Below are 10,237 nucleotides of genomic sequence, written 5' to 3' on the forward strand. Positions count from 1 at the left end.
ATGGCTGAAATATAAATTAATGCTTAGACTTTAGAACGTTTAAGATTGTCAAATAGTAATTTTTCAATATTAAGTCCAAGTAATGTGTTGAATCAATGAAATAAAATGTTAGATTATATTTGAAAAGCTATTGAACTTAAATCAAGTGATATTATGATGGTGAGAGTTTGAAATACGAATGAAAAATCAGTGTGGCATCACAGAATAGAATACTTCTCATTCAGTTATTTTTTTTTTCTTATTAGACATAATTTTGATAACATTTATTTTTCACCAAAATAATTACATACGTAGATTCACAGCCATCTGAATATTTCTTAATGATTAGTGTATCACCACATTTAATTTCAAATAGAAATTTGAGACATCTGATTGCAGCGCATTGCGCAAAGTTGAACTTATTAGACCCAGTTGAATTATCGCACAGCTACTGTGCACAAAACATAAAACTATGAGGTGATTTAGAAAAAAAAAACCTTTAAAATACTTGTTTCGCTCAATAACAAAATACATTAAATTAGAGTATTAAACATAGACTCTTAGATTTTATATTGGCACCAGGAAGAAATTCATTGTGATTGAATGTGATTCATTTGTGTATAGCGCTCTTCACTGAGTGCTGTTAGCAATTCTCATTTAAAGTACAATAACAGATTATACTTGTTACTAAATACAGAACTGGTTCATATATAAATGATGAATGAACGCTGGAGAAGTGGATCAGGTTTATACATAAATGGAAGCTAACTGTCATATGTACACATTAATTAATTGATAAGCTCTGGCCAGAATGACAACAAGGGAGATTAAAATTGTACAAGAAATAATAAAAAAAAAAAATAGACATAGTTGTGGAGACCTCGACTCTTTGACCACCTACCCACTTCAGGGTTTTCTATTGTGGAGTCTGTACTGGCTGTCCAATCTGATGAGAGAATCTTTCCATTTGGTGATTCCAATGCTCCTTTATACGTGATGACTTTTCCATATACAGGAGAACAGACTGGCAGTAGAGCAGTAGCACTACCAACTGCAGAGAGAAACAGAATGGAGGAGTGTTAATAACAGTTTAAAAATATTGTGATATTAAGCATCATAAGAATGAGTCATAGACATCATAAAGGTTTGGGGCAGCCACCCATATATTGTTTTCTCGGCTGCAAAAGTTGATTTAAAGTAGCACGATGTGCATGGTCCAGAACAGAACTGACTTGCATTGAGACAAGATGGCGGTTTTAACAGAAAGAATGGGAAATTATGTCATCAGGGTTGGAACCAGAAGTGACGTCTTCATGACCGTAAGTGACATCATCGTTGGCAGCAGAAAACCAGAAGTGACATGCTGATGACTGGAAGGGATGTCATCGTCGGCGCCAGATCCAAGCAGGATTTCCCAAGAAAGGTCTGCAAGAGACTGAGAGAGACAGTTAGCACACTCTGCCGCCACCTGGTCTCGCGTAGAATTGCTTTTAATCTGGTCCTTTATCCGTTTCCCATGCACGTGTGTGACATATGAAATTAGTGAACAATTGTTTTGTTTAGCTTGAAATGATTCTATCCCATTTTTGCAGGATAGGAAAGCCTTATATCCAGAATGGTACTCGGCACAATTTAATCAAAATTCAGTCGTATGATGCTGACTTTGTTCAAGGAATCAAACCATTTTGACAAACCTTTATCAGAGCGTTGAAGCCACTAGAATGAAATACTGTAGCGGGGCCACATAGGTATTTTTGATTATTGTGTTTGCACCCAGTTGTGTCTCATCTCAGCACCCTGTTTAAACTAATGTGTGTCTGTTTAAATGTCGTCCCCGTAATAAGAAACTGGGAAGGCAGCAACCCCCTGGACATGTCAGGACTGGGATTTTAACGGTTACATAGGCTCATCATTATTTAAACCATTGGGAGGGACAGAAGAGGAGGGAGGAGAGAGACTGAGATTTCACCTAACAACAACAACGGATCATCATTTTTCTGCCTTTATTTACACTGTGCCTTTTTCCCAGTTTGCTTCTCATTCGGCCGAAATCACTACAACACAATCATCGCCAGAAACCACGGGGCTGGACATTATTTTCCACCATCGCCGGGGAAGCACGGTGAGATTGTTCTGTTTTTACTCAGGAGAATCAAACACAATCATTTTGATCAGCCATCAGTATTTTGGACAGTTATTTACCCAGACTAATTTCAAGTACATTAACATTTCAGTAATCATATATTGGCATTATTTGTATTGTGTGTTTGTTATACGTGTGCAGGGGCAAGGGAGGTTTCGTTATTGTATATGTGTTGTTTGCACTTTGCTGGTATGGTGGAGGAATATATATAGATATATTTTACGTCGGGGATTTGTATTATTGTATTTGTCATTGTGTTTTACTTAATATATTACTGCACTTGTTTTACATATCTGATTTTGTTTGCTTGTGTTTAACCGTCGATAATGGGGGATGGGGGATAGTATTTGTCAGAGGTATGGCTTGGTATAAGTAGGTTCTTCTCAGCAATTTATCCAGGCCACGGGTCCTGGTAGTGTGGCTGCCGGCTGGGTAAGATATCGGCCATAACACTACTGTTATCATTTATTCCTAAAAGGCAGAACAAAACCTTAAAAAATACTCAAGGGCAATTAATTGATTCTAAATTAATGTAATAGAGTAATTAATTAAGCATTAAATGAGGAGTAATCAATAAATCACAAAACTAAAAGACACACAAATACTTTTACTTTAACTTACCGGCAGTATCTGCCATCTATCCTCAGCTTCATTCACTACAAGTACAGAGTCGCAAATGATTTTCCTCTTGGTTTTATGAGTTGATGGACAGTCGCAAGTTCCATATAGTGCATTTGGTACACCGTGCAGGTACCTATGTATGTATGTATGTATGACAATGGTAAGATGTTCTTCTTGTGATGACTTTGTCTGCAAAAAACATTCAAAAACTGAATTGAAATGTAACACATGTGCAAATCCTGCAATGGATGAAACTGTGACCGGTGACGAATGGGCACTGGAGAAGTGGATCAGGTTTATTTTCAGATAGCCCTAGACTGGGTCATACTACTCAGTAATATGATATTAAATACATGTACAATTTAAAATGATTGCAATATTTTATATTACATTCTCACAGCGTGCACATAAATAGCTATTTTAACACTGGTGCATAAAGTACACCGAGCAAGTACTTATGAGATTAGAAATTGTGCGAGTAGTTAAGGTTAGGGTTAACAATCAAACGCAGAATTTTAAACCTAGAAGTAGCAGACTTAAACAAAATGACTAAAGATACCCTCAAAGAATGAACATTTCCTTAACAAATGAAAAACAAGAAACCTCAATTAATATCTTAAAGGCAAAGATAAAGAAAGAAATCCATATTACTATCAGGATAAATACACCTTTTTCTGTGAAAAAAAATTTTGATTGGAGAGAATAAGTAAAATACCAAAAGGAACAAAACATATGAAATTATAATATAAAAATATGCTGCAGCCCCCTTTCCCCAATTCACCGCAGTGAGGAACAATAATAAACATAAATAAAGGAATTGATCAAAATGGAGCCAATGTAACTGGTCACAAAAGGCAGAGCTCCACAGCTGAACTGAAAAGGAGAACATTCTATTATCATGAGCTACTAGATAACCAATCACCCAAAAAGCTTGGTTAAAGCCATTCTCTGATATTGGGGCCAGACTCTCCAATAATTCTTAATGCTGAGAGTTTAAGAATAGTTAGCTTAAAGAAAAATGATTTCTAGGGATCAATACAGATAGAAGCGGTGGATTTTCGGTTGAGAGACCAACACACGTTTGGTAGTGATAGTACCCAATAGAGGTGGAAAGAACCCAAAATCAAGAATATTGGAAGTAAAGGCGGAGTGGTGGCTCTGAGGCTAGGGATCTGCAATAGCAATCGGAAGGTTGCCGGTCCGAATCCCGTAAATGCCAAAAAGGGCTCTGCTCTGTTTAGCCCTTGAGCAAGGCCCTTAACCTGCAATTGCTGAGCGCTTTGAGTAGTGAGAAAAGCGCTATATAAATGCAAAGAATTATTATTATTAAAGGAAGGAAAAGGAATGTTAGGTTTAGGTCTGAATACACAACAGTGGATCTGAAACTTAAAAGTACTGCTTATAAAAATGACTTAGTAGTCAGCATGAACTTGTCACTATCAACTTCTTGGCAGTGTTCAAAAGCGATTAAGAAAACTTAACAGAATGTTAGAACAATTTAGATGAGAACAGGCCATTCATCCCAACAAAGCTTACCAGTCCTATCCACTCATTTCTTCTAAAATAACATCAAGTCAAGCTTTGAAGCACCCGAATGTCATCCCCTCTACCACACCACTTGGTAGCTTACTTCATGTGCCTGTGATACTTTATATGAAGAAAAACTTCCTAATGTTTGTGTGAAATTTACCCTAAACAAGTTTCTAACTGTGTCCCTGTATTCGTGAAGAACTTATTTTAAAATAACAGTCTCAATCCACTGTAATGGGCGGCGCGGTGGCGCAGTGGTAGCGCTGCTGCCTCGCAGTTAGGAGACCTGGGTTTGCTTCCCGGGTCCTCCCTGCGTGGAGTTTGCACATTCTCCCCGTGTCTGCATGGGTTTCCTCCGGGGGCTCCGGTTTCCTCCCACAATCCAAAGACATGCAGGTTAGGTGGATTGGCGATTCTAAATTGGCCCTAGTGTGTGCTTGGTGTGTGGGTGTGTTTGTGTGTGTCCTGCGGTGGGTTGGCACCCTGCCCAGGATTGGTTCCTGCCTTGTGCCCTGTGTTGGATGGGATTGGCTCCAGCGGACCCCCGTGACTCTGTATTCGGATTCAGCGGGTTAGAAGATGGATGTATCCACTGTAATAATTCCCTTCGTAATTTTAAACAGTTCACTCAGGTCCCCTCTTAATCTGTGTTTGCCTAATCTGAAAACGCTCAGCTGTTTTACACTAGAATCATTGAAACCTGCAAAAAATGTTGTAATGCCAGGCCACCTTAAATTTCTTTGCACCGTCTTTGTCTTGTAAATGTGTCAATCAGCAATGGTAGCAGGCAACCTGCTCATTCATTCCCCCACTGAGGCAGCTGAAGTCAACTCAGACACTGAAGACTGTTTACCTGCCAGTGAGATGTTTGGAATTGTATAGGGTAAATAATATATCATTATTTGGAATACACACATTTCGTGTGTGTTCTGTGTCTACAATGATCTGGGTAATTGTAGGATGACAGGAAATGCGAGGCAAGAAATGTTGAACAGATAACTTAAATAGAAAATTTTTCATCTTACTGTAATAATGACAAAATGCTGATGTGAAGTGTATAATCCGTAAAAGACTGAAGTCCAAATATCAAATCAACACTTTCACAAAAGGTGCATTAAAGCAAGTGCACTTTTATTCAGGAATATACCTAAAGAAAAAAAACTCATAACTCATGTCCTGTAGACATGAAATCAGTGTAGTCACTCTTCTATGTTCACGCTATGTTCTATATGTAAGGTTATATAGTGTCCTTAAATGTAGAGTATTAGTCAAGGGAAGTTTTGCTCAAGCTTTATAATGCACTGGTGAGGCCACATCTGGAGTACTGTGTGCAGTTTTGGTCTCCAGGCTATAACAAAGACAGAGCAGCACTAGAAAAAATCCAGAGAAGAGCAACTAGGCTGATTTCAGGCCTGCAGAGAATGAGTTATGAGGAAACATTAAAGGAGTGGAACCTTTTCAGTTTAAACAAATGGAGATTAAGAGATGATATGATTGAGCTTTGTAGGGCTGAATGGCTTGGAAAACAGGTAAGCAAACAGTACAAACCTTTCCTCTACTGAAAAAGAAGTGTCACAATTTTCTTAGGAATACAACGGCAGACACATAGGTGGATCATGTCTTTAAAATCCATTTCCTACACTCCCATTTGTATTTTTTCCCTGAAAATATGGAAGCAGTCTATAATGAACATGAGAAGAGGATCCACTAGGACATCACTCAAATGGAGAGACGTTATACAGGAAAGTGGAGTGAGTCAATATAAGCAGACACCTGTTGGTCAATCCACTGTGAAACACCTTCAGAGGATTATAAAAGAAAAAAAAAATCTAGCAAATTACTACTGTTTATATGTACCAATTATGTATATCTTATATGTGTAATGTATTACTTTTACATCTAAATAATCCATTTCCTTAAAATGCTGGGGATTTTTTTCATTTTAAGCCTTCATCTCTTAAAAACTGGATGTGATAGAGTAATTGTTTCACCAGTTTTGGACTTGGCACTCTCAAATCTTGAAAGAACACTTTTTTTTTAAATCTCCAAAGAAAACTTCTTTTTTTTAACAGGTAAGTGTCATTACCAAAACAGTTAAGTATGAAATCCAGAATGGATTTACAAATTCAAAATATTAAAACCGACAATAGAAAGAATGCTGATAGCACACAAATAAGATATGATCCTTTTAGAAGATAAAAATTTATTGCTGAAAAAGAGTTGGTGACATATGAGTAAAAGAAGCTGGCAGAATGACTCCATTCCTTTTGCTGCATCCAAACAGTACCATCATTCGCCTTTATGCCTGGTGCAGCTGCATTGTTGTTATGTGTGAGTGGACGTTTCTTGTGTGGGGCTTCTGTTTTCATTCTCACAAGTAGAACCCTTGTCCTCATCTGAGTTCACCTCTGCTATAGCACGTCTTTATTTGAAAACAAATAATGTCAGATCGGCGGGAGTTTGAACATGAATGAGAGAATAAAAGTGAATAATAAAACAAAGGTCCTCCCTGTGTGGAGATTGCATGTTCTTCTAGTGTCTGCGTGGGTTTCCTCCCACAGTCCAAGGACATGCAGGTTAGGTGCATTGGTGATTCTAAATTGTCCCTAGTGTGTGCTTGGTGTGGGTGTGTGTGTGTGTGTGTGTATGCCCTGCGGTGGGCTGGCATTGTTTCCTGCCTTGTGTCCTGTATTGGCTGAGATTGGCTCTAGCAGATCCCCCGTGACCCTGTAGTTAGGATATGGCGGGTTGGATAATGGATGGACGGCTAATAAAACAAAACATTAACTTTTAGAAGTACCATACATTTACAGATTCAAATGTATGTTTGTATTCTATAATAGCAATAATAATAGCCGCTCAATACTTAAAACAGTTAATGCGTGAAGGACCTGGGATTGAACCCGCAACCTCTCCAATTGGAGAAATCAGTTCTTACCTCCCAAGCATACATATACGTGGGTGTGTATGTGTTGTACCCTACCCCAATTTCTTTTATTTTGGTTAAATTCGTGAACAAAAGTGCACTTGTTTTGTTATACTCATGTCTTTTGTGAAAGTGTTTGATATTTGGACTTCAGACTTCACACATTACACACTTCACATCAGCATTATGCCAATTATTACTAGAACATGAAAACAAGTTCCTGTTATAGTTATGTTTTCAACATTTTTTGCCTCACATTTTCTGTCATCCTAGATTTATATAGATCGTTGTAGACACATTAAATGTATGTGTTCCAAATAACGATATATCATTTACCCTATACAACTCCAGGCACCTCCCACCCAAATAAACAGACTTGAGCTGGGAGAAATTTATGTACAACTAAAACTGCATTAGTGGGGGATGGGATAGCAGGCTGCTTGCTGCTTGTGCTGATTGACACATTTACAACACAAAAGACGCATTAGTAGGAGATGTGAGGAAATTTAAGGTGACCCAGGATTACCACTTTTTTTGTAGGCTTCAGGGATTCTAGTGTTAACAGAGCCAGAAAGATGATCCCCTGGTGCACATGTACCTATATTGTGAAACAATCAGTTTTAACACACACAAAAAATGTTTGGGGCAGCCACCCATATATTTAAGCCTGGCTGCAAGAGAGCAAAATAAGATGCACAGTTGTGTACAGGTTTGAGTCCAAAACAAAACTGATCAACTGAAGGTCGTAGGTGGGGTTTTAAGGCAGATAAGGTGAAGTGATGCCATCTGAACAGGAACCAGAAGTGACGTCATCGGCACAGAATCCTGGAAGTGATGTCATTGTAAGTGACATTATTGGCACAGGAACCATAAGTGACGTCATCAGGCCCAGGCAGGATTTCCCATGTGTGGTCTTGCAGAGACCACTTGTCACTCCCTAGCCTGGCATGATATTCCCCTCTTTTGAACCTATGCACACATGTGTGACTATATATATATATATATATATAATATATATATATATATAATATTTACATATACAGTAATCCCTCGCTATATCGTGCTTCGACTTTCGCGGCTTCACTCTATCGCGGATTTTAAATGTAAGCACATCTAAATATATATCACGGATTTTTGCTGGTTCGCGCTTTCTGGACAATGGGTCTTTTAATTTAGGTTACATGCTTCCTCAGTTTGATTGCCCAGTTGATTTCATACAAGGGACGCTATTGGCAGATGGCTTAGAAGCTACCCAATCAGAGCATGTATTACATATTAACTAAAACTCCTCAATGCTATAAGATATGCTTGATGATTATTTTGACTGCTTGATTGATTACTTGTCTCTGCCTCTCTCTTACCCTCTCTGACATTCTCTGCGCCTGACGGACGGGTGTGAGCAGAGGTGCTGTTTGCACAGAGGCTGTTTGCTTAGAATATACTGACGCTCCTCTAAAAAATGCCGCTTTATTGCGGTGCTTCGGCAAACTTAAAAGGACACGTATTAATTTTTTGATTGTTTGCTTTTTCTTTTGGCCCGCTCTCTCTTAAATTCTCTTCTCCTGATGCAGACACTCCTTTGAAGAAAAGATATATTTGCATTCTTTTAAATTGTGAGAAAGAACTGTCATCTCTGTCTTGTCATGGAGCACAGTTTAAACTTTTGACTAAAGGGTGTTATTTCATGTCTAGTTGGCTCTAATAATGTTAACAGTGTGGGAGAGTTTATAAGGGCTTAAAATATCTAAAAATAACCATACAAACATATGGTTTCTACTTCGCGGATTTTCATCTATCACGGGGGGTTCTGGAACGCAACCCTCACAATCGAGGAGGGATTACTGTATATATTTTATATATCTACTCTCTATATATAAAAAGTTTAGCGAAATTGTGCAATGTCTTCATGTGTTGTTTTCATGCAACACTAATTTTTCTACAAAACCTTACGTCACATAGTATATATCTATATATCATTTCTTTCATTTTCATTAGGAGAATACAATAAAGATACTCTCATGTCAACACAACCAATATAATACACATACCTTATATAACACACAAACCTTATATTCCCCTGCTCTGCAAAAAACAGCAGTTTTGTGTTAGCATTTGGCAAATAAAACCTATGTAATGGCACATGCTTACAAACTGTAAAACCTGCATAAGCATTTAATTGCCGGAAAATTCATGGCAGGTGATCATGCAGGAGAAGTAATATTCCTTCCATTTATTAAGTTAGATACAGGTGACTCTTCAGCAAGTAGATTACGATTCATCTTGCATAGACAACAATTTCCAGTAGTTTTAGCATTTGCTATAACGATAAATAAATATCAGGGTCAGAGTTTTGACCATGTTGGAATATACCTGTGGACCGATGGCGATTGGAGTTGGGGCCGCCATGGACAGCCAGGGGGGAGCAAAAAAAAAAAATATATATATATATATAGTATATATAAATTAAAGGTGTTAGTAGAAGTCACAGTCTCATTAACAATACAGAAGTCACTGGAGAAAAGAGATAAGTACCTCAGGTCTCCTGTGTGCTCTTTTCCCAATAAAAGTACTAAACCAGTTCACACAGAGATAATCAGAAGGCTTAGATCTCTTGGGCTTTACTGTTTTGTGTTAATTTTCATAAATAAATGGAAAATTGTAAAATATATGATCAAATACTTTTCTTGTGATTCCATTAACCTAACTCTATATTTGTCAAGCTTGGCCATTTAAAAGTCAAGGGGACACAAAGAATAAAGAACCTTCACTGAGATAATTCAAGTTCAAATGATGAACAAACTGCATGAATTCAGGAGACTTGGAAAAGATACTGAAAACTGTAGGAAACATACTAAAGGTACCTTTAAGTATTTATTCAATAGAGAGAGTTAATGGTTAAGTTTTATTTATTTATTTTAACAATTGTGTACTCAGATTGGCTAGTTGTCACCAATTTTCTCTGTGAGTTTAAAGAGTATTTTTTTCCCTATATAGTGGAGAATATACTATTATGCATGCATATTTCATTTATTGAATAC

The sequence above is a fragment of the Polypterus senegalus genome, chromosome 2 (assembly GCF_016835505.1).
Source record: "Polypterus senegalus isolate Bchr_013 chromosome 2, ASM1683550v1, whole genome shotgun sequence".
Lineage (NCBI taxonomy): Eukaryota > Metazoa > Chordata > Cladistia > Polypteriformes > Polypteridae > Polypterus > Polypterus senegalus.